This window comes from Metopolophium dirhodum, chromosome 7 (genome assembly GCF_019925205.1).
Source record: "Metopolophium dirhodum isolate CAU chromosome 7, ASM1992520v1, whole genome shotgun sequence".
Classification (NCBI taxonomy): Eukaryota; Metazoa; Arthropoda; class Insecta; order Hemiptera; family Aphididae; genus Metopolophium; species Metopolophium dirhodum.
Window position 1 is genome coordinate 21,525,830 of NC_083566.1, and position 25,817 is coordinate 21,551,646.

At 31.7% G+C, this 25,817-nt stretch overlaps 1 long non-coding RNA gene across 1 annotated transcript in view; it reads left to right on the forward strand.

Moving 5' to 3' along the window:
• The first annotated feature begins 14,568 nt into the window (after positions 1–14,568).
• Positions 14,569–25,817, forward strand: part of LOC132949752 (uncharacterized) — a 46,888-nt gene continuing 35,639 nt past the window's right edge. The window contains exons 1-2 of the long non-coding RNA XR_009665129.1: positions 14,569–14,726; positions 14,796–14,947. This is a non-coding gene — a long non-coding RNA (uncharacterized LOC132949752). The remainder of the gene's footprint in view (positions 14,727–14,795; positions 14,948–25,817) is intronic.

A 25,817-nucleotide genomic window follows, 5' to 3' on the forward strand; every position in this document is an offset into this window, starting at 1 on the left:
GGCTAAATTCAAATTGCTTTTTCTTCAAAATACGCTCAACCAAAACTAAGTTACATTTTAATCAATAGTAAACTAAGTTCAGTTTTTGCAATGAGCTAACTAAACTTATTATGACTCTTATGTAGAAGTTTCACTAAACTTTCAAACTTCCAGAACCTAATAAATAATTGCTTTTGAAATTTGTGAATGTCTGTTGATTTTTGCTTATGATAATTATAATTATAGTCTAAGGTAGACATCGTGGTTCGAAATTGTCAGGTATGTTACAACTCGATAAGTTTTGCATGGAGCACATTTTGTATATTTTTTTTTGCCAACATAATTTTAATATTAAATCCGCCACTGCATAATATTATTATAGGTGCATCAGAATAATATTGTACTTTATGTGATATGTTGTAATGTGAACGAAAAATGTAGATAAATATTATCCGGGCGAATGCAATAAAATATATTATAATGCACGTTGTAATAATCGTTATTAAACGTTCAGCCGAATATTTGTACCTATACGTAAAACGAACTAAAGTTATTTCTATTTTTTTTTCTCGGTACGCCTCTGCAAGTTGTACAATATTTGTTCGCAGGATTTGTCTAAATATAAACGTTCGAATTATAATTAATTTCACATTCGGATATTTTTTACGATAATGATAACAATAATATGTGCGATCAATAAGCAGAAACGAAATTATTTATAAAATGTTTACCTTTTACATAGAGGTATTTTAATCAATTTTTTTTACACCGAAAAGACACACACACACACATATTACATATTATCATATTATACTACGTACTATATTATATTGTATTAATACCTACCTATACCTAATGTAATACCTATATTATATTATCATACTTTTGCAGAGATCGCAAATGTGTATGATATAATCGTTCAAGTAGGTATTATACTATTATGTACCTACTATATTCAAATCGTTTTTGAATTCGACTATAGTCTGGTATATCTATATAATAATTAATCAATGAATAGGTACTAGTGTACTACTGTAATGTAATACTCGTATAATAATCCCGCTATTTCCGCAGACACTTTGTAAAAATAATTTTATCGGTTCCGTGAATTTAATTAATGTTATTATAAAATATATAAAGTATTATAAAGTATATATTTTTATTCGATACCATTCATGTATTTTTTTATAGAATTCAATTAATTTGTACTATGTCCCTTAGATAATAATATGCTATAAATATAAAATAATTTTAGCTTAAACACAAATTATTTGTCATTACAAAATATGCTAGAGAGCTATTGGTTAGTATTATCATGTTTTAGTTTATAAATTGTTATCGATTATTTTTTGCAATATACAGAGTTATGTATTTTATCGTTATTATGCGTATAGTCAAAGTTTGTTAATTCCTGTGACAATGTGTACTGTCACAAATTGCAGCTGCCCGAGATTAATATCTCATTCATTGTTCAAGGCGTACATTTTTGGAGTAGTTTGTTTTGAAACTTTACATAAGCAAAATTGTTAGAGATAAAGAAAAACGTCTGTTTTTAAAGGGACTTTAATTTTCTCGACAACTTTCTTTCCGTCACGATGATGAGGATGATGATGATGATGATAACAATAATAATAATAATAAAATGCTTTATTTGTTCCACATTAGATATAATTTACATTGTATAGAATCATATTTTCACTGAAAGTTTTTAATGTTGTATTTCTGACAGTTTTGTAGATAGGTATAGGTAATATTTTGCTGTAGTATCGCCAACATAACGAATTAGAAATTAAATTGCACGTGGATATATTATAATATAATTTTCATTTTTCCGTTTCGATTTTCAAAATGTATTTGTTTAGTGTATAAGAAACCGTGTAATACGCGTACCGAAAATCAGGGAATAATGTGAAACAAAATAAAAAAATATTAATTTTATAGTATTATCTTGAACTTTACGAATTCGATTATAAGTTTATAACAATGAGCATTATACACTATACAATATCATATATGATTTGCGATGTGAATAGATTGCCGCCGGATTCGACTTCACATGCTTATTGCTTACGCGTACTGCACGTTGATTTCGATAAATCCATAAGTACCGCACTATCGGTTGAATATGTTCGGCATTTCAGAATGTTAGCATTATTACGTTGAATAATAATAATAGTAGTCTAAAATTTGCACTTTCATAAAATACTATAACTATTTTAATGAAAAGGCTACATAATTGCTAAAAAAAATCATCGAATACGCCGTGTCCAATTTAGTACAGGGTAGATCACCCGAATGATGAGTAAAAAACAAGCTTGTGCGTATGTATTAGATCTTAGGTAGGTATATATCACAAATCGCAATATTTAAACCATTAACAATATCGTCTCATTGGCACTATAAAATGCAGAAACATATTATAACTACATAGTATATAATATTTTGTATTAACTGAGACGTCTATATTTTGGTATATTATTTTATACATATTATGTTACAGATTAGTGTAACATGGCGAAAGAAAAATATTAATTGATATTTACGTATATAGGTACCAGCATTTGGTTTTTTTTTTATTAGAGTCTACAGAGCTGTTAGACCGGATAAGAACTTTTGTATTGCCGTAAGGTACATAGGTACATTATTTGACGAAAGAGATCTATTTTTACATTAAAACATGTAAAAGTAACTTTTAATTTAACATGAATTGTGATTATCTAACGGATGATTTTATAAGCCAAGAGGCTTGTGGAAAAGGGTTTAATTTAAAATTGTATAATATACTTAATATTCCCCCTCCATTAAATTATATACATGCGTAAATTAGTGTTCTAATTTTTATTTGTGTTGAACTATATAGTAAATTTAATATTTATCAGGCCAGTTAATTGTACCTACAACCACAATTATTTCATTATACTAAATTAAAATGATGGTTTATAATTTATAGCCAACGGTACCGGAAGGCAGGCATGAAATTTGAATTTAGATCGTATATATACGCAGCAGCTGCATCGCTATCGTGGTGGCGATGAATACCAGCTAACTACCAGCCACATAGGTACATATTACGTTAAATGCGTTACGATATTAATATTATAATTATTTCATGTAATACATCTGAGCGACACTGCGGACTAACGTTTTTCGGTGCAGATATAACTATATATAAGGACATTATTTGGAAAAACATTTTTAAAATTAAAAAGCACCCCGTGTTCTGATTTGCGGACCGGCAGAGTGCGAAGACAAACCAATAAACAATAATATGAGTTTCATAAAAATATTATATTATATCGGTGGTAAAATCGTGGAGTGGGCTAAAATTGCGCATATATATATTATATATTATCCGTATACGATTACTTCACACCTCCATCGTTCTTTTTTTTCAAACATTTTTACCTATAATACAACTATGCGAGTATGCCGTGCCGCATATTATATAGGGACTGCAGCCGTTTGGAACGCGATAAAAAAAACCGAACACGAAAAAGGACGTCGAGTTTTCATGAATAATGGTCACCTTGGTTCTTGGGGTGTGGTATGCGCGGTGGTGAGGTATATCGTGTATATATAGTGCACTACACCGCCACACCGGATACAGGGATTAACATTTATATTGAGTCGGGGGAATTCGGGCGGAATCAACCAACAAGAAAAAAAAAATCATTACTTCGGTTAAACATTTCAAAAATAATTTTTCTACCAATCAAACGTAAGCGAGGAGAATCCGTTTATTCAATGTGCATATCACTGTTCGATAATAATAAACATGATAAACTATTTACGTGCAGGACGAAAAATGAAAATCCTGATGTATTATAGTCAGTACCACCGCGGTTATCTAATAGATAACCGTGGTCAGTACTCAGTAGACAATTTGCACGCTATAGTAATAACTAATAAGTTATTAACTATAAGTTTATAGTAACCTATTACTAATGAGTATTGACTATTAATAAAGTAAGTAATTTGAATTCAGATAAAAAAGTATGCAAATCACAATAACGCTGTCTGCAAGTAATTACGCCTAGGAGAATAAGTCAACGGTTTTATGTTTTGTTTACCGAAAACAACATCCCCAAAGTTCGACAAAGACAAAACTATTTTTCTGCTCCACTCCACTGCCGACAAAGTCTGATAAATTCAGAGTGAACAATCGGATGCTTGTTTTGTGCGACCGTTATCATTTCCAACTAGAACTTTTAGTTTGAAACACATTTTAATACATAATAATGCACGCCGGAATGCGGAAAACCCGTCGGTTATATCAAAAAGTACGAAATTATCAACTATTTTATATAAATTATTGTCTAGAATAAAAGTTTGTAATTCCGGTAAGGTTTGTTACTAACGGTTTTTGTATGTTTCGATAAAAACATAAATTTACTTTACATTATTTATTCATTTATTTTTTTGTTTAAACTATTCAGCATTATAAAAAAGTTGTTAGTTTACAACGTAAAAACGGATAAAATATGTTTAATATTTACCGTGAAATAAATACCTTATTTGAAAACGAATATTATACCAGTCGGAGAACACCGTTTCAATTTATAAAATTTAGGTTTCGGATGACTCTATGTCAATAAATTATAATATAGTGTCTAGAGGAATATTACCGATTTTATTATAGAATTGCGAATATTATAGCTATTCTATTATACAGGATCAATGTCAGTATTAATATTGTGCTGCTGGTATATACTTGGAGGAATAGCAATGCAAAAGTTACTGCGGAAAATAAGAATAACTTTATTTCGATTTCAGACGGATGTATCAGACGTATCAATTATGTATCTATAGACTCTAGGTACAACAATAGGTACCTATAATAGATTATTATATTATAATATTATAGTACCAATGCCAATATTATTATCGGGCTGCTGACGTACCTACTTGGGGGAAGCAAACCGAAGGTAACTATGGAAAAAAGTTACAGTTGGTCCGTGTCGGACATCGAAATTTGTTTTGACGTTACAGTTGATAATATGACCGTTGTAAAATATACTCATTAACCTGCGGTTATAATAATAAATAATAATTGTAAAGTGTAAACAAATAATGTGCTTCATTCAAATGTTAAATCGGCACCACTGTGCATAATATTATAAAAATGTCACGATAAAATGTGATTCGTCGTAGAGGATCGCGTGAGTTCGAACCATCTTTTTGCGGTTTTTTTGTCTATTCCATGAGAAATCCATTTCATATTATTTCAGAAAAAATACACAATAGGTAGTATAGGAATCCTCCCACTCCTTCGTTAACTGTTTAATCGTTATTTTTCGAGGAGTTTAAATTACAATAATATAGTATACTATAGTATTAAACATTTCAATAGGTATATTATAATTTATCAAATATTATTAAGTGATAGGTACATTCATTATGTATGACATAGTCTAATAACTTATAACTTATAAGCATGTTACAATATTAGGTATATAGCTATGTGAAAAATCCAAATTTTTCTGATAGTTGTTGTACCATTAATTAAACTGTCCACGTTGTGACTCGATATTAAAAAAATTTAATAATTATTTTAGATGTACAAAAACTAATATTGTATGCGTCTTTTTATTTTATTAAAAGTCATAATGTATACAGACCCCTCTAAGGCCTTCTACAAACCTATAAGGCTATAAAATATATAAAAAGGTTGGTACGTATTTATAAGAAAATACAATCATTATTTCTTGTTTTTATCAGATTGAAGCTATATTATAACCTAAGTTATACTACTTGTATATAATATATATATACCAGATACATTGTACCTGTAGTAGACATGTAGGCTGTAGGTGGATAGTTTATTATTGTAATGTATAATATTTGGTATTCGTTTGATAAGCAGTAATAACTTTTCAGACATTTTTTCACTAATTGTCTTATACTTTATAACACAGACTGTGTCGCTGCGATAGGGTCCGTGAAAAGGTGTATATGTACGAATCTTTTGGTGCTAATAAAAGACGACGTCTCCTAGCGTGCTATCTAAATATGTCTAATAATATATTAAATATTTTACGTGCGTGCTGCAGAGAAACTGGGTCGGAGGTAAGGAAATTTCAATAACCTTGTTATATATATATTTTTTTTTTTATAATTCGTACGATTTAACAAAAATGTATTCGTTTTGCTGCCAAGAATATTATAATATATAGGTGTAGTATATAGAATGGCAGCGGTGGCGTTAAAACACTTAAACACGACACACTCGATGAAAACACGACAACTACTGTTTTATATCTAAAATATTTCATGTCACTTCGGTACAAATGCTTGTTTTATCATAATATATAATAACATTATTTTAGTTTTATAATTTTACATTTTGATAATTTAAATCTGTAATTATAGCAATCGGGGAGAATTATGTACGTAAAAATAGAAAATCTCTCTCTGACCACAAGTGTGTAGCATACGAGTAAACGTAACAGAGTTTGTTAAATTATTTTGTATGATAATAAATAATATTTACATTCTATATTATATGTATAAAAAATTATTATTTTTCGTGTAAAAGATAGACGATACTTGAATGCAGTTATGCAAGGTTATTCGTTATAAATAACGACAAATTCAGATTTGTATCGTTTAAGTATTATAATTGTAATACATTTTCAATTTATGTATACAGAGCTGATGTATGAAACTTTTTGAGGACTTTTCTACAGCTCTTTTATGGGGGATTGAGGGGGGGGGGCACAAACTGTTGTAACGTTTGAAATCAAAAACTAACGCAGCAGCTGTAGCAGTCGCCATTTCAAGACCAAAAGTCAAATGTGTATGAAAAATAATCGGCAGATCGCAAGTACAGTATTTTGTTTGCATGAGTAGGTAGGTATATACACCGTTAATTTTTCTCGACACACAATAGTGCGTGGATCGTTTATTGTGTATAATACATAATATATGTATACCATACGTGACGTGACCACCGCTGCCATATAATAATGTGTACGCTGCTACCTCCCTGAGGACTCATAATAATAATAAGACTCGTTTTTATAAAAAGGTATTCCATCTCCGTATAGAACGATGCAGCTACTGTTCATAATATACGCTTATTTATAATACCTATAAACCTCACACGACACACAACATATTATTATACGACGACGACGACGACAACAGCAATAATATTATTAATAATCATTCACTTCACGGGGGGTGATGTGGTTCATGGGAAGGGGGTTTCGCAGGGGACTCTGCAATAATAAAATATGTACAAAAAAAAAACCCCTTTTGTGAACACTAGCACCCTATAAGGCCTAACCATAATGGTTCGACACGTCAAACACTTCGATTAGCCGCTACGGGGTTCTCTTTCGCTGGTTTCTGTCGGTTTGGAAATATTGTAATATTGTGTACACACTCACACGCGCACACGCGCGTTTATACATTTACGTCGCAGCGGATACTTTTATATAGATGTGCAATGTATATATGTATATATATATATATATATATATATATTATTGCTGTGGGACTCACAGTGGCGATAAAAACGTGTCGGTTACGCGCGGAGGAGGTGTATAGAATTGTATTTATTATATATTTTTTTTAACGACTCTTCTGCTCGTCAAATCCAGCTGTTGTGAAACGACCACGGGGGAGAGAGAGACGAGCCGTCACACAAACCCACACTCGCACGAAACCATCAGCTGATGCATTTTTATGTTTTCGGTACAGCTGACTCGCCGTATGTGAACGTGTGTAATTTACGACGGTGAAAAACAGCTGTTGTGTGAAAACAAAGAAACCCGGCCCGGAAATTAAGTATGGAATTCGCGCGAGTGCTGCAGCTGGTCGAGACGATTACGACGCCGACGTCGGTTTATTAACGCTTATTTCCGGAATCTTAACCTACATTATATTTATATGAACACACAAACATACTGCATAGGTATATAACACAATAACACTATGCACGGCGGTGTGTTTTAGAGTGTTTGTTGTACCTTTTTTTTAATTTTTAGTTTTAGTTTTGTCACATGTACGGTGTTAGCGTGAGCGTCTATTACTTCATGAATTGTACATTATATGATTGTACCATTTATTGTACATGATGTGCACTCCGATCGCGCGACCACCGTACCCTGGAACGAGTTGAGAAAGGCGCCCCGGAAGTGTGCGCCGTCACCGGAACAAAAACCTTAACACAAAAAAAAAATCCCTCGCAGGAAACCGCCGGGTCGTGGGAAAATACATTACATTTATCAATTTATGAAGTTATATAAATACTATTAGTATAAACTGCTCTGTTGTAGTCTAGTGATAAACATTTGCACTTCGGGTTTTATCGATACAATTATTATGATACTTTGCGCGTATTCAACATACACCAACTACACGACGGGTGTTGTCGAGAACATCAGCAGTGTTACACTGTTACAATATATTACCTAAAGTACGCACACTTCAGGGCGGGACCCGATTTTTGAAGTCCTCTGTCGAAAATGCAGTTTGATCAAAATCCACGAGCTTGTCGCCGAGGATGCGAAGTAGACACTCGACGATTATAAATCGTATACTTACCGTGCGTATGTCACTTGAGGCGCGTCACCCGTGAAGGAGTGAACAGATTTAAAGCATAGCATGTATGTATGTACGTTCATCATATATTGTTATAGTGTTATTATTGATAACTTTTCTTTGTTTTTGCTCATTATTATATAATAATTGTGCTGTATAATTATATAAGGCCCACGAGTTTTAAAAAAATAATAGGTGGCTCGTTGCCCAAAAATGTTGAAGACCCATGGATCCTGGTGTATGTATAGATGATTATATTTCATCATTTACTTTATTATATTGTATTCGAAACTAAGTTGTTCACTAGAAAAAACTATGTATTTCGTGTAAACAGTGAACATAGTCATCAGGAAAATCATAAATATTATGTAGTCCTAAGTTACTTAACTAGTATGATATATTGTATGTGATGATCACATCGTCGGCTAATATTTATTAATTTTTACTAGTAAATTACACCAAATAACAAAAATATTCTCCTAAAATTTAGATCGATTATAATAATTGTTACCTATTACTTAGTATAATCCTATTCAATAAGTATTAAAATATAAATGTCGAGGAGTGCACGGAGTCTACGATGACGTGACTATACGTGATCAAACAATAAACTATTCATGTATATTGTATCTTTTAGATAATTATTCACAAGAGAATTCAAGTTCGTACACATAATCTAATTAGGTGTATATAAAAATGTATATTTTAAAACTCGGCTATCTATTCTCTTGACTTTATAAGTACCCATACGGCTGGTCAGAAATACATTATAGTTATTTCGATAAATATATGTATACGGCTATCGTCACATGCAGGAACTTAAGGTGACAAAAACTTTTTTTTTTTAGGTCAATCGTAATCTACGACTGCTTATGGACTATGGTTGGTATAGGTATTTTATTTTATACGAAAAAATACGTCGAGAAATTCGTCTAAGATATACGTTAGTAGAGGAAGATGAACTTGACAATAAGTATGATTACTCGTGTAGTTGATGCGTCGTATGTATATGATTATTGTTATATTTGATATGTAACTATAAATACAAGTATAAGGCCTCGTTTAACGCCGAGTTAAGTTCCCAGAAATCGCAATGTTAAGCAGGACGCTTTTTGCATGCACTTAAATATATCTATTCCTGGCAATAAATAACACGGTAATATAATATTATAACACGTAATAATAATTAATTATAATATATGACAATAGTTATAACTGTATAGTGGACGGGAAAAGTGTTGTTATGAACAACTTACTATCGACTGAATGAAACATAACTATAATACGAAATATTACGTACATAATATAATATTGTAATAATATTACATCCCCCAGAAACACATGGCCTGTAAGGATGATGTTGGGTGACTGTGTGAGTGGTGACGGCCTTGATGAAACTACAACGGCACTGCACAAGCAGATTTTTTTTAAAGATAATCACGCGTGTGCGACGACCGGAGAATACAGACCACCCTGGGATCAAGGTCTCACCTCGTCCCGGAAGCATACATCCGCCCTCAACACTGAGGAACACATTTCCCGTCCGGATGACGATTCTCGTCCACCCGGTAAGCCGCGTACGTATGATATATAGGCACGTCAGTCAATAACAGCATTATAGCGTTATCTGAAAAAAAAAAAAACATTTGGATTCTATAAGTGATCTACACGCAAGGTCGACTAAAATTAAATTACATACGGTCCGATGTCAAAGCCAACGTTGTACTGAAACTGAAACATTGTTAAACGGAACACAAGTATTTAAAATTCTACGACGTAATAACGAAACAACGTTAAATGAGGCAAAGTTATACAACTTATATATAGGTTAAGAAAGCTCACTCTGCGACTGTGCTTTATGCCCGGTTTCGTATTTTAATACATCGCAATAAAAATTATAGTTGCATAATATGGAATTTTAAAAGACTCTATAATAACGACCCGCCAAATAATATGTGTGCAAAGTTCGGTGCTAATTGGTCAAAAACTGTAGATTTTCATATGCGTTATTTAGATACCTATAAGTATACAACTGGACTATTAATAACAAATAGACGTATTAGCCGACTATGTAAACATTGTAAACCTCAACCTCTATAGTACGGGCCACGAAAACGTGCGAATGTTTCTAGTATCCCAGTGGCGTTTTTTCGGTAAGGCTATCTAAACTACTATATCCCTACCGAAAAAAACGCCACTGGAGGCGCTAGAATTATCCGAACGTTTTCGTGGCCCGTACTATAATCTAATATAATAGCTATTAGGTACCTGTTATTTAAATTTATATTGAAATAATAACTTTTAAACACTTTCCGAGTGACCGAGTCTCAAAGAATTGATCAATATAATTTTTATTGAAAACGGTCCAGAAGATTTTGAGTCTATGGAGAACATGGAAAGAAAGATACATTAATTTCTATATATATAGATAACCTAAAATAAAATAAACACAACTTAAAAGTCAGTACGAGCGTGTCAAAAAAAAATTCCATGAAAAGGAACGAAACGAATTGACCTAAATCACGTCGTTTGAAAAAGTATATACTCTGCCCGTCCGTCGTTGGTTTTATACATTTAGTGACAAAGGATATATATTTTTTTGTTATCACCATTGTCCTTACACGAAGTCTTTTGAATATTGGCGTGCCACGTGCGGATGTGTGTCGCCGTCGCCGCCATCAAATTAGTCTCAGAGTTAAATCGTGTTATTGACCTGTCGCTGTACAAATAAATAGCATTATTTTATTTAATAGTATGATTTAGTTTTGGAAGAAAAAAGTTTTCCCACAGCATTTCGATATAAAAATTTGATACGAAATTGTATTATTTCATTTTGCCAACAAATGAGGTTTGAAACGTGATTATTAAAATGCATATTAAGTCTGTACCTACGTATTTAATATCATGTGAACACTGCGTGGGTTCTCAGTAATAATAATAAAAAAAATTGTAGCAACAGGTTATATTATGTTTATAAATTATAACATGGCAGTGTTATGAATAATATACTCGTGAGATCTACACGTATAATTTATTCATAATTAAGAGAAAATTGGTGAGAACCAATAGTTTATTGAGAAAAACATAAAAAAATACTCTAATAAATTTAGTCTGTTATTATTTACCACCATGATTAAATTTGCAAGGCGAAAACACGCGTCTAGGTACGTTTACGTTTTTAATTAACTTAATAATATGCGAATTACACCATCGGTTTCGTATGTTTTTTCGGCAAACGCGTCTCGTTCTATATATTAATACATCTATTATAGTATTTAGTTTAAGTAAGTACCTACACAAAAATAATATGATGTATGATAATTATTGTTTTATACCTACAATTTTTTAATTTGTTTCGTATAAATTATAGTTATAATATCTAAATAAATTATTATTCAATTTACAATTTTGTTTATTGAATTCAATCTTTATAATTTATACACTGTATCAATATTTTTTATTCTGAACAGATATCAGTGCAGAATATTATAAACTATAATTATTAGTAAGTATAGACTGAATCAAAACGAACATGATCAGATACATATCTCGCATCATATCGGAACCAGTTCAATTAGTGTTGTTGTAAGTTGAAACGTAAGTCTTGAAAACTGCAGTAACAAAAACCTGACCAGTAACGCGGAATGGATATGCTACTTTCATTCTTAGCCTAAGGCCACATATTATAATCATATTATGAGTATTTTTATTTTTATTTTTATTAATGTTTTTAAGTCACTAATACCGATTATTGGTTTATTGACGGAATTATCAGGGTCTCGTCCCAAACGGCAAAGTTTCATACAGGTTGTCTGAGATTTCCAGTTTTAGATAATACGTCCATGACTTAGTTGTGACTTATGAATCTGCATCTAAATTTTAAATTTGTTTGGTAGTATAGCGATGACTTCCCTGAATGTCGGTTGTATTGTTTTAACGGACATAGGTCCGCGGACGTCTGGTTCTGCTCTACTTATTATAGGGGGTCTGTGTGTTATCCAAGGGTGTCCTTTTTTTTAAGCCTATTTAGTATTATTTTTTGTTGTATATGAACTATCACAGTTGGCCAAGGGAATATTAAAGCCAATTATATAACTATTATATAATACCCTTCATATTATAATATAATATACATACACAAATACCATGTCGTGATACCAGTCATTTTTGTAATTTTCGTTCTATCAACGGTGGTTCAACTTTTAACACGCGTTTCATCAAAACTGATTGCCGTCACGTCTCAATGTCTCATAAAATCATAATATATTATAATATTATATTATTTTATTGTCCACATGCCGAGATACTCTATATATTATTAACTATTACCTATGCCGTATTAAATGATATAATATAATATATGTGTAACACAAATACATATTTAGTGTCATGATGTGACATCCAGTGTATAGTGAAATCTCTCTTTTTGTGAAATCAATTAAACTACTCGTAATAATTATTTTATAATCGTGCAGTAATAATAAATCTGTTATTCTTGTATTTTTAAATCTTACTATTATTTATAGCTAAAATTTTAATCTATTGAAATACAAAACCTATTTTTCATAATATATATAGTTAGGTAATATAATATTTGTAATATTCAAATAATATATAGTCCATAATCAAAAAATATGAAATATCAGATTCACAGCACATCCATTTTATACAGGTTATTGGATAACCTAAGTGTACGTCATTATTTTTTCTCTTTTTTTCTATTAAATAAGGTTTATGCCCATGCTCTATAGTTAACGTTTGTTTCAGTGTCCTATTCGCTACTGCCCTGTGATTAATTTGAAGAATTATGATTTGAAATTTTAATTTGACTAATGTTGTTCATGAGGTCGTAGTTCGAGCATAAGCTAATATTTTTTTCGAATGCTGAGAGAGGTGTATGGATAATTTCTTGTGTGTGTGTGTGTGTGTGTGTGTTTTATTGGAAGTTGCGTTAGAAGTCAGTATGAAGCAAATTATTATGAGTTCATACTGAATTAAGAACTAGCAATTATAGAATTTGAAATAATACGTAGGTAACATTTTATACTGGAACCTTTTGTGTGATGGTAAAAATTAAAAATATTATATAATTATACCTTACGGGTTTGCTACGCGGTAGTAATAAGTAATAATAAGGTATATAAAATTAGACTATATATATACCTGTATACAATCTACAAATATGGTATATGACGCGTACGATATACTTTTATTGTTACCTATTATACCATTGTTGTACACGGCACGACGTTGTGTCGCTGCGACCCGAAGAGGGAATAATATCGTTACAATTCATAACCCGCAGACGACTTTGGGAGACGCGAAACCGGTTACGGTCGATCGGTGAGCGTTGTGCGCGGTAGTCGAAGATTTAGAACCCGGGTCCAAATGAATCGTCTAGCTGCCCCGGGAAGAGTACAATATATAAATATATAATATCGTATACATTATCGATCGTACCAACGCGATATTATAAAACGTATATATGTATATATTATAAGGGTTTGCTAGTGTGCGTCGGCGGGGGCAAGCGGGTGGGATAATATGTAATATATTATGGCAGAGATGGTCATAGGACCGTGGCGGAGAGAGAAAGAGAGAGAGAGAGAGTGAGTGAGTGTGTGTGAGTGAGTGAGAGGGGGACAGAAATAAAAGGTCCACGCCCGTTCTACGCGTAATGGAAAATAAGATTTATGCCGTCAGAGTCGTATACGAGCGGGCAGCTCATATCTGTCTTGTGTGTGTGTGTGTGTGTGTGTGTGTGTGTTTAACGTGTGCCTATACAGTATATATGTATTATGTATATTGTATACGTATATATGGAGGAGACTATGTTAATAAATTAGGAACCGGCCGGTTCCTTTTTTTTTTTACGTGTTAAGGCGTACATTACAAATTACACGCTCGTCGAGAGTTCTCTTACTGCGACGGCACTTCTACATCGGTGCTGCACGTGGCGGCGGTGAAGAGGAGGAGCAGTATAAGAGTAAAACGCACTAGACGGCGGAGGAGGCGGCGGTCGATTCTCCGTCGTGGCTCGTAGCTGTCTATAATATTATTATATTATACCTGCAGTGGCGGCGGTGGCGGCGGCGGGTGATGATTAAATAATGGACAACAAGTCATATTATTATAATTAAACCCTCTCACTATAACCCCGGTAACACGGTAGCGGTCGTTCATCATAATGCACTTGTGATGTGCGTGTGTGTTTTCGTATCGTATGCAGCGTACATATATATACATATTTTATTTTTAATTTATTCCAGATCTCCATCATCCGCAGCATCCCGATGCATTACACTATACGTTATTTGGTGCAAGCTCAACAAATGAAGTTGATACCAATACTATCGACGCATTATGTATGATAGCGTTGTACATTATTATAGATGTACGACTATACACGACGAGCATGCAGGTAATATAATATTTATAAATTATAATATACATCACACATATGATATTAGGCACAAATACATATAACAAACACGTTATAACCGACGCTCCTGCGCAGTGATTGAGGGTTTAAAAAGTCCGTATACAAATCGTCGTTTTCTATATTATTTCTGGTTTCGTCTACAGAGATTTTGTTTATATTTTTATTTCAACGAGTGGAATACTGTTAATTACTATATTTTATTTATAGGTATGAAATACTTTCAAACACATTTTGTCACGATTCCGATTTTAAATCAGTATTTTCTTAAGCCACATTGGTACATTTTATTTCAGACTATAAACATTCGAATGTTTTAAAGATTAAAAGACTGCGATTATAGACTCAGAGTTTCTACAAAGAATAAATATTGTTCTATTATTGTAAAGTGTGTTTTTTTTAGAAAAACTTTCTGGAACAGTAAACAACTTTCAAAGTGCTGTGTTCTATATTTTAAATTGAACACAAATGGAATTTTCAAATTTTAATATGTTTTCATACACTAATCTCAGCCATTTTTAGTTACATTGAGCTCCTCCATTCTGAATAGTTTTCGATTAAAACCTTTTATTATTATTTTAAAACACGCCTGTCCTAGTGGTCGAACAAATTCGAGTATCAGCACTTCTTTTGTTTTGGTATTGACTCAGTTATTAATTATTAAGACGACGTCAAACCCGCATAATATATGTTGTATCTGTCTTGTAGATAAAACCCGTTTACGTAATCTGAGTATAAATCGCTCAATTTTGGTTTTAGAGTAAAAATACCTGTTATAAAATTGAATTGTGACAATATTTCTGAGGATAAGTCATCATGCTTTTTACATTATACCCAATACAACGGTCATTATATCGTTTATAAATAGCAAAAATGTCAACATTTTTAAAATACCCTTAACTTTTCAAAATTTGAATTTTTAAAAAAAACTTAACGTCTTGCCCTCCAAAATATTGGCATCTTTTAATTTTGTAATAGGTGTTTTTATTCTAACACCAAAATCGAGAGAGTTTTACTCAGACTTCTTAAACGCGTTTTGTCTATGTCGTACGTGCGTAAGACGGAGACAACACTTGCGGCCATGCAGGTGTGATGTCTTCCTAAGTAATATTTAAAAACAGTAGGTAGTAGTAAGAAGTTTTTAAAAAAATACCATTGACATAATATTTGCTTTGTAAAAAAAATGCATTTATATAACCTGGAAATCGCATTTCCTCCCACCGCAATAGCTATAACAAAAACATTTTTATAAGCCGTATAAGAACCGACGGTTCATTCTTCAATAACCATATATACAAACTATGGTATAGATATAGTTAAAGGTACTCTGTTTGATGAATGTCACGAGTCGTACCTAACGGAATATGAGCTGCGATTCGTCGAACTTGCACTCGACTTAATAACTGGCTTATTCCAAACAAACAAATCTCAAAAAATATATTTTGTTTTAAATTTGAACACTGATAATGTATTAAAATTTTCAAATTTGTACCACTCAACCAAGTAATGTTTTATAACACAAACCAGAACCGCAAATGAATCCGACACGATTCTAATGGATGACTTTTCAGAAAAAAATTTACGTTTGTTTGGTACGCAAGTATATAAATGAATGTATATTATTACATACATCACGTATATACTATCAATACATCACGAACACTGCAACGGACAGATAGCTGGTTAAATTTTTTTTTTTTTTTTTACCTTCTACTACCGAATTTCAATTAATTTTTTCCCGAGCTACGGTGTGTCACGATCGTTTAATTGTCATAGGCGAGTAAAAATGCTCATTTATACGCGCATTCCATTTCAGTTTGCCATTTAGTAGTATTATTACATTTCTTATTCCTGGTACAGTGGTACATACAATAAAATGACCTGGGATTTCCACTTAATTTTGGACATTTTTTTAATACAGTAAGCAGTTAACTGAAATACAAATTAAATACTTAAACACGATCATAATGTTTGTAAAGTTTAATTAATATTATATTAGAGTCGCTGTGCGTACTGGATAATTGATACGATTTACATATAAAAATCTTTTTTTTATGAATAATTGTATTGATTAAAATGTTTTTGTTAAAATGAGAGTCAATATTTGATTATAATCATAACATTTATCATTGTGTAACATTCTACATACCTATCTATAGTTATTTCTTATGTAATTATAGGCTATAATATTGAATATAAATTACCTATTCGACGCTAAAGTGGAATCAGTTATCGATAGTATATGTCTGTCGCGGTTCAATAAGTTTGCATACGAGTAAAAAGTATAAAAGTAATAAAAAGTATTATCATACATAGCACTTTGATGCCGTTCGGTGTACCTATTAAGCTCATTCTAAATAGTACCTATATATTGTATATTTTGCTTGTCATATTCAGCTTGTCATGTTCGTATTTTATACTTCAGTATACTTATGTAGACTTCTGTACATTAGGTAGGTAACTGTAATTATTAGATATTCCTTTGTATATAGGCGTATCAAAGTGGAACCGACTGTGCGAATATGTGTAAAACATTAATTTATATGCAAAGTATGAAAAATGTATGTAAAATATCTATATAATATGTTATTTGAAAAATTGCAAAATAAATCTTAAAAGCTTAAAAAACTGAATTTTCCTTTTTCATTTTGGATTCTTTGATGTAGGAAATTAATTTCGTACTGGGAAATCAATGTTCACATCATTTAGAAAAATATTAATGTTACATTAAACCCGTGCCCTACTTATCCTAGTCATTGTGTGGCGTAACTGGGTAAAAACATAAGATATTATAATATATTATTATTATTATCATATCGACTTGCAATAAAACTTAAGGTTGTTAAATTTCGTAAATCATTGGTTTTTTATAACAACATTATGACGACGAGGATGTACTCAATATCACGTAATAAGACGTATTATTAAGACGGTACCTAATATTATAGATAAATCATAAATACTAGTGTTTATAATCAATGGTAGTATATTACCGATATTAAGACGGTACCTAATATTATAGGAAAAAAACATTTATAAAAATTTCTGATATAAAAAAATATATTATAACTATAAACTCGCCCTCGTCATTTCAGCGGATTAATGCGCAAGTGCACGTCGTTCAACTGCAGCGGGTGTTCCTATGTCGTTTATTTATCGGGGTGACACCCGCTGCCGACGCGGTAGAATTACGATAAGACTTTATTATATACATATTATATATCTATACAATATATACATAATAATATTACATACGCGTATATTGTATAGAAAAGAAAAAAACAGTTTTTTTACATAGGAGACAAAAACGAGAGAATAATAATAAAAAAAAACACACACAAACACTATTCCCGATGATTTATATACTAGGACGATATAGATACAATATAAGTGTATTTGAATGGAAAAAAATAAGGCGAATAGAGCCAATAATAACTGCTCGACGGTCCATGGAGAAAACCACTCAATCCTGCTGCCATCGAGCTAGGTTGATTTTTCCGACTTTATATTAATAGCAAAGATCATTTGTTATGGGCAACGATGGACAACGATATACTTTTGTGTATCGATATTGTTCTGATTTTTCTGATATTGTATCGTGATATCGTAAGTTGTACGATATCGATATCATATCGAAAACACACATTTTAAATAATACCTACTTAGTACTTAAGTAATAAAAAAAACTAGTTCCCGATATATAAGACAATATCGACATCGTATCGAATTATCGATATTGTTGCCCATCACTAATATTTACACTATAAAGTATAAAGCACGCTATTCAATATTTTTCTTTTACATGAAAAAGCTAAGAACTATAAATATGTTTTTGTTAATAAGTAACAATATGACAACGATACAAAAAATTGGTCAGAAACAAAAAAATCTTGTATCCAGCCCAAAAACATATCTACGTAAATAATAATATGTACATAATATATAGTATGTATAGTATTTTAGAAAATAATTTTAGAATTTAAACTGCTATTGAAATGATAGAAAATAAAATTGTATGTATGTATTTGACAGTCAGTATAACATGACTCACGAAAGCACCTATACACTATACATTAACATCATACAATCCGTTATAATTTATAAACAACCTTATTAAACATATTTAAAAATGGTAGTTAGCATTGAAATTATATTTTATAAGTTTACAAAATGTAATCAAAATCATTATTTTTATTTGGTATTATTTGTTTCAAGCCATACAAAGTAATACTATTTCCAAGTTAGTTATAGAAAACCCATGCAATGACATAGGCTATAGGTAAAGACAAAGACAAAGACAGTTGTAAATGAGACGTGGGTGATAGCACCTTTTTATTCTATAGTTTGATAACTAATATGGTTAGAAATGCAGTATACGAAAGATATTGAAACATTTCAAACAAAAACGGCACAAGTAATAATATGAAACATTTTAGTTAATTATTTTTGGTCTGCTGATATGATTAATATATATATACTTATAATGGTTTAGATAATTATTAATTATTATGTACTTTAATATAATTATTGTGTGCTATCTATATTCTAAATACCTAGTATTTAAAGATTTGGTAACTCTAAAAGTACTTTTATCAATGTTTATCAAATATTCTCTAGGAAAGTATATGGAATAATATACGTGGAAATTGTTGAGGCATTTGTGTGTACTATGTGCAAATGTGCAATGTGAAGTTTTGTGTGAGTTTTGATTTGGCAATTAAATATTATACCTATCCTAAAAAGGGTAAATTGTTATCTCGTATGGACGGAAACACAACGCTAACGTTTATAAAAACGTTGTTAGTTAAATAATAAATTAGTAATTGCACCAAAAAAGTAAAACATTTAAGCATAATATAATGTGTATTATGTAGGTTTTGTATTGGAAAAGTATGACAAAAACATTGAAATTGAATAAAATTGAATAACATTGAATTTCCGCTGTGCAATAATTTGTGATCTAGCAATTTATTTTGTTACTATCGTTAGAAACACAATATTTTGCCCTTTCGATGGAATATAGTGTGAATGATAAAATTAAGATCAAAGTCAACCAGTCTTCGGTTTTGGACAAAATATTTTTGACTATAACAACTTTATCAGTACATATATTATAGTGTTGCTATATTAGAAGAACTTTTTCCGGTTCTTAAGAAACTACGATACTAATTTTGAAATTGAGCTCTATAGGATCGAACAAAACGTTAAAATCAGTCTACAGCAAAGGCCTATACGTAAATAAATATTAAATAAATTTTACCATTTTTTCTATTTAAAATGTCAATTTTAATTTAATGTCAATGTCATTTCACCAACGAGTTTTCCGAAAAAAATAAAACACTTTTCTTTTATGTTATCGAATATTTCACTAAGTTATACGTATAGGGAACTAATAAATATTATACTTTTTCGCTTTTATACGGTGTGTCACGAGATCGATATCGTTCATAATATATATAGAGCTCTGAACTTGCAGCAAGACAACAAAACGCTACAATTATTTTAAACCGAACTCTACAAACGGGATGGTATATATTATTAACAGTGTAATTATACTTATTCCTTTGATCATCTGCGTTTATTTCCGAATATTTAAAAATTATTATTAAATAAGTTATTCGTTTTCATGGCTGCACGCTCTCATTATTATAATCTCATCGTCCCGATGTGTATCTTTGTGTTCAAATATTTATTTAGAGTTTATTATCTTAGCTTTTGTCCGTCTCTCTTTTACCCTACGCATTGCGTTAAAATTATCGTCCAAAAACTGTTTAGGTATTTATTTAGGTAGGTAGGTACATAATATATTATACTCCACTGCAGTACGCTACATTTTCCGGGGCAAATTTCTCCTAAGGACATACTCTTATATTATGCAAGCTAAATACCAACATATTATTATGTTTCGAGTTTTATCGTCCAAGTTCTCTCTTGAGGTATTTATGCTATGCTGGTATATATTGGTGTAGGTTGAAGGGTGGGCATTATCACTGAATATCGCAATGTGACTCATTTTTCGATATTATATTATTTGGTAGTTATAATGCGTAGTATAACTATTTACAAATACAATCTTCCCTTTCTCAGTTTCATTTAACGGCTTCAACCATCACTCTCGGGGGAGGGCAAATTTTCATGCAATATTGTCGCATAGATTATAAAAACTGGAATCTAAGACCTACAAGATCCACAGACTTCGGTACACGAATAGGCAATATAATAGTTAGGATCACGCGATTATTAATTACAAAAAAGAGGTTTTTCATTCCGTTTACTTTTTCCTTGAGTTTTATTTAACTTACATACCTACCTAGTCATAACATGGTCATTGTGCGTCAACTTAATTTATCATATTTAACAGTAATAATAATTAATGAACATTGTGTGGGCGATTAGTTTTAATTTAAATGTTGTATTACTTAACTATTCAGTAAATTATATGGATTCAGGCCCAAAATGTAAATTTATACTTTTAATTTTTTAAGGTTTTTTAGAGCATAAAGTTTCTAACCCTAGTCATGTCCAATTAGATTCTATTTATACTGACTTTCAAAGATCGTTTGATAAAATACCTATCATAACCGGCTTCTAAATAAATTAACTTCATTTAGTATCCATGAATATTTCTTGAATTGGATAAAGTCCTGTTTAAGTTGTCTTACACAGACGTTGAAAGTCTTATATTAAGATTCAATTAGTTTTATAGTTAATTCTGGTGCACAGTATAAGGTTCTCACATTAGCCCCCTGATGGTATTTAATTATGGTCTACATTTTATTTTAAATAGCTAAATTGACATTCTTTTATTTGCAGACGATGCTAAAATATTTTCAATTATTAAATCTCCAAGTGACAATTTAAAATCATAATAAAGTTTCAATAAATGTATTGATGAAAACGGTTATTCATAAATGTAATATTAATATTATAAATTATAATATATTAAATTAAGTAACTAGCGTTTAAATGAAACTTGTATTTATTCATAATTATTGTATTATACCTACTCACTAAAGGGTTTTCACTTTTCACCAAATTTTCCAAAATTGATAAGTAAATAAATAAAATACAACACGATTTCAAAAGAGCTAACATACATTTTTACACAGGTATAATCCGTCTATGTTTATCTCCAGCCCGGACTCCAGGGACCACGGTTTCCACATGACTGGTTCAAATACCCACCCATTTTCATTTGATACAAAACACGAATGGGGTCGTGTAATTAATTTCCCTGTTTACAGAGAACGTGCCGAAATCATCCCCAACCACTGAGCGATCAGGGTAACTTTTTTGGGATGGACAAACTTATATACAGTGCAATATATTGAGGGTGAAAACTCAAAATGTTTTCATAATAACAATAAGAATACAATACGATAAAATACCGAATTTTCGATCTTCAGCCCTCTCGCAAATAAAATATTATTTTAGCAAACCATGCGTGAAGAAAAAAAAACACGCCCAACTCAAGTATTCCATTATTATAATTTATAACTTATACTATCATATGATAAATTGACATATACGTATAAATATATATACAAAATTGAATACTTAAAAATATAATATACGAACGCAATCTCTCGCAGCCCCGAAATATTTTTATCCGATTTACTGTTATTGAGTTGTTTTCAATGCAATTTCTATAAATGCGCTGCAGTCAATTCTGCGAAATCTCGTCGGAGAGTTAAGTGAAAATGGAGTCTTCGATAATTTGAGTTACCGGCATAATATTCATTAGTAAGTAAAATACATGTATAATAATTTTAACCAGGCAATAAACCGTCTTTCGGGCTGCCTTGGCTCCATCTCACCACTCTGTATAGCATACACTTATGCGTATCTTTGTGGATATCTACTATTATTATTACTACGGTCGGGGGTCAGATTGGTTTTTCTTCGATGACTAGAATAGTATGTATTAGTGTGATGTACTATATTCAGAAGAGAGGCGTGCGGTCAAAATCAAAAGTTTTACGACAAGGGCAAAAAAGTTTCGCAAAGGCCGTACATGAGAATATATTATTATAATACTGTCCATGTACGCGCGCACAGCAGTAGCCGACCACTGACGGCAAATGTGGAATGGTTGGCATATTCTGTGCACAGTTTGCGTGTGATGAATTAATAATATTATATTTTGAGGGAATAAAACGAAGCTGTTTATTATTATAACATGTATTGACTAAACATCTTAACGGCATTCTTCAGGAGTGTATAATATATATATGTATTAACATGGAAGTGCAGTGGTATACGGTCGGGTGGATTCAATAATAAATGCTTTTACTTTTATGATTTTTTTTTTGCGACCGGGAAAAATAAAGCCGCGAGCGTCGGACGATTTGCGGACGTGCGGGTCCCTATACGTGCAGTACGTACGCAACATTGTTGCTGCTGCTTCTGGTGCGTGCAGTTTATATATAATATAAGTGTATTGATCGATTTGTTTGTTTGCGCGTTGTTCGAAGAAAATCGACTAAAGGGGTCGGAGTGGTGAAATCGAAAGTGAGGAGGACGACGATCCCCCTCGCGGTCGCTGGAAACGGTAGTTCATATAGTCGTGTGCGAGACACGCGGTTGAGGTAGCAAAGTTTAGCGTCGAGAAAATACCCTATGGTCTCGTATTTTATAACAGCGACATCGAGGTCTTCATTGCGCGTGCGCAGTGTAATTTATTATACTAAATCACGTTTCTGCCTATAGTCGTTATACTCGTTTCTCGTTATCGCAGACACTGCACGGTAATATTACCTAGGTACCTATGTGTAGTGTGCGAGCAGTATAACGGAACCAGCAGATCTGCAGGTCGAGGCGGAAATGTTATATAGGTGTATCGTGCATGTCATCGTCGCACCAGATCGTAGTCGACTATTGCTGCTTGCCGCTGAAATAGACGTATTTTTTGCCACGATTTTCAATATAGGTACACCGCAACAAAAATGGGAATTTTGCTCGCCTTCCCGGTCTGAATTGTACGAATAATCACTATATCAGAAATCATCAAGACTACGCGCACCATTAATAAAAACGCGGAGTTGTTGTCATCGACGGCAACACAATCTAATGGAAATGCAGACATTTTGTTTTCGTTATTCGGTCCGCGCAATTATTCAGATGTGCCAGCGTGCCACTTCATCAAACGCCTCGAGTAGGCCGATAAAAAAAATGATATTATATTATATATTGTACACGTGATAATCCGACTACTGGACGTGTATAGTAAACAACATAATAGTATTATTATAATATTATACATATAATCGTAAACTTGAACGCTGCAGTTCCACGACTAGTATATTAACTATTATAAATAATATTATTGCACATTGAGATCCGAGTGCATTTTTTTCGCCGTCCGGGCGCAAAACCTTATTTGACATCTCACTGCGTAAAGCTTTAATCAGATTCCTGTCAACATGTCATATAAGATAAATCCGGCAAAAACTGTTTACCTACATATTATAGCGTCATATTTCATACATACATATGGGCACGTTGCACGTATATAATATGTGTGTAATAAACAAAAAGTTTACTCGGATCAAGTTTAAAACAAGAATTATAACGCTAAATTATACAGAGTGATTCACCGAACATGCTAACCTCCTTTTTCTTCTCCAGTAATGCTGTTTTTTAAATTCTGATTTTTAGATGTTTAAAATAAACTTATTAAGACCGTATTTTCAAATTTTTGAGATATTTTATACTACTTGAAGATACAAACATTTGTTTTTCAAACGACAAAGCCATTTTATACTGTAAACTATTTACTGGATAATTTTTCTGAAAATATAGACGTATCAAAATCAAAAATCGATCTATAGTAGTTTTTGAGTTATTCAACTTTGTGTGCTAAGAATAATAGCTACATGATAACGGGTTTACGATATAGGGGCTACGGCGATTTGAAAATCTTAATAACTAATATTAATTTATATAATTTGTAAAAATGGTCCAAGGACAACAAAATATACTAGATCCAATATTACATCTATTTTATATTTTTGTAAAACCATTTTTAAGAACTATAATTTTATAGTATAAACGTTTCAACAACTAATTAGAAACTACCCAAACAAATTTTGAACTAGACACATCAAAATGTATAAAAAAATTAACACTAAAAAATTGTACTGTAAGAAATGGGAGTTTTTATTTGAAAAACAGAAGTTATGACGCTGTGCGGTTTGACCGAAATCGGGCGATTCCGGGGCTTTGGACAGCGTTGCAAAAAAAAAAAAACCTTTTCGAAAAACGAGTAAACAAATACTAAATATGGTGTCGATATACCTACACCGGTAGCCGAGTCGCTTACTGTAGGGACTGTAAAGGCATTATAGCGGGACTTAAGTTTTACTGTAATTATCGACCAAATTATTGACAAAGATGATAATATTTTATCACCGGACAATGCATATATACGCACTGATTTCAGATACTCAAAGGCCAACGCAATGCACGAAATTAAATTTAGATACTCGCTACTTATCATGATTTGTTAATTATTCTTTAATAACTTATATTTTTCGATCAGTTGAACATATTATGTATAGGTACATATACGCATATACAATGTATATATACAACTATACAATGTTCACTTAACGAAAATATTGGTTATATGTCCAAGCATTTTGTTTATCTCATTATACATACATATTTTATGCGTTGAACATTATCCGTAAGGATTTCAAAATAGGTACATATTATTTTCCCCTTCAGACCGTTTTGTGTTATAATATAATATATTATATTTCAGTTTTTAGTGTAGTGTATTACGCGCGTTAAAATACTCATTAAAATTAATTCCACAGCGGATGAAAAGCAGTGTGTTTTGTCGTATAAT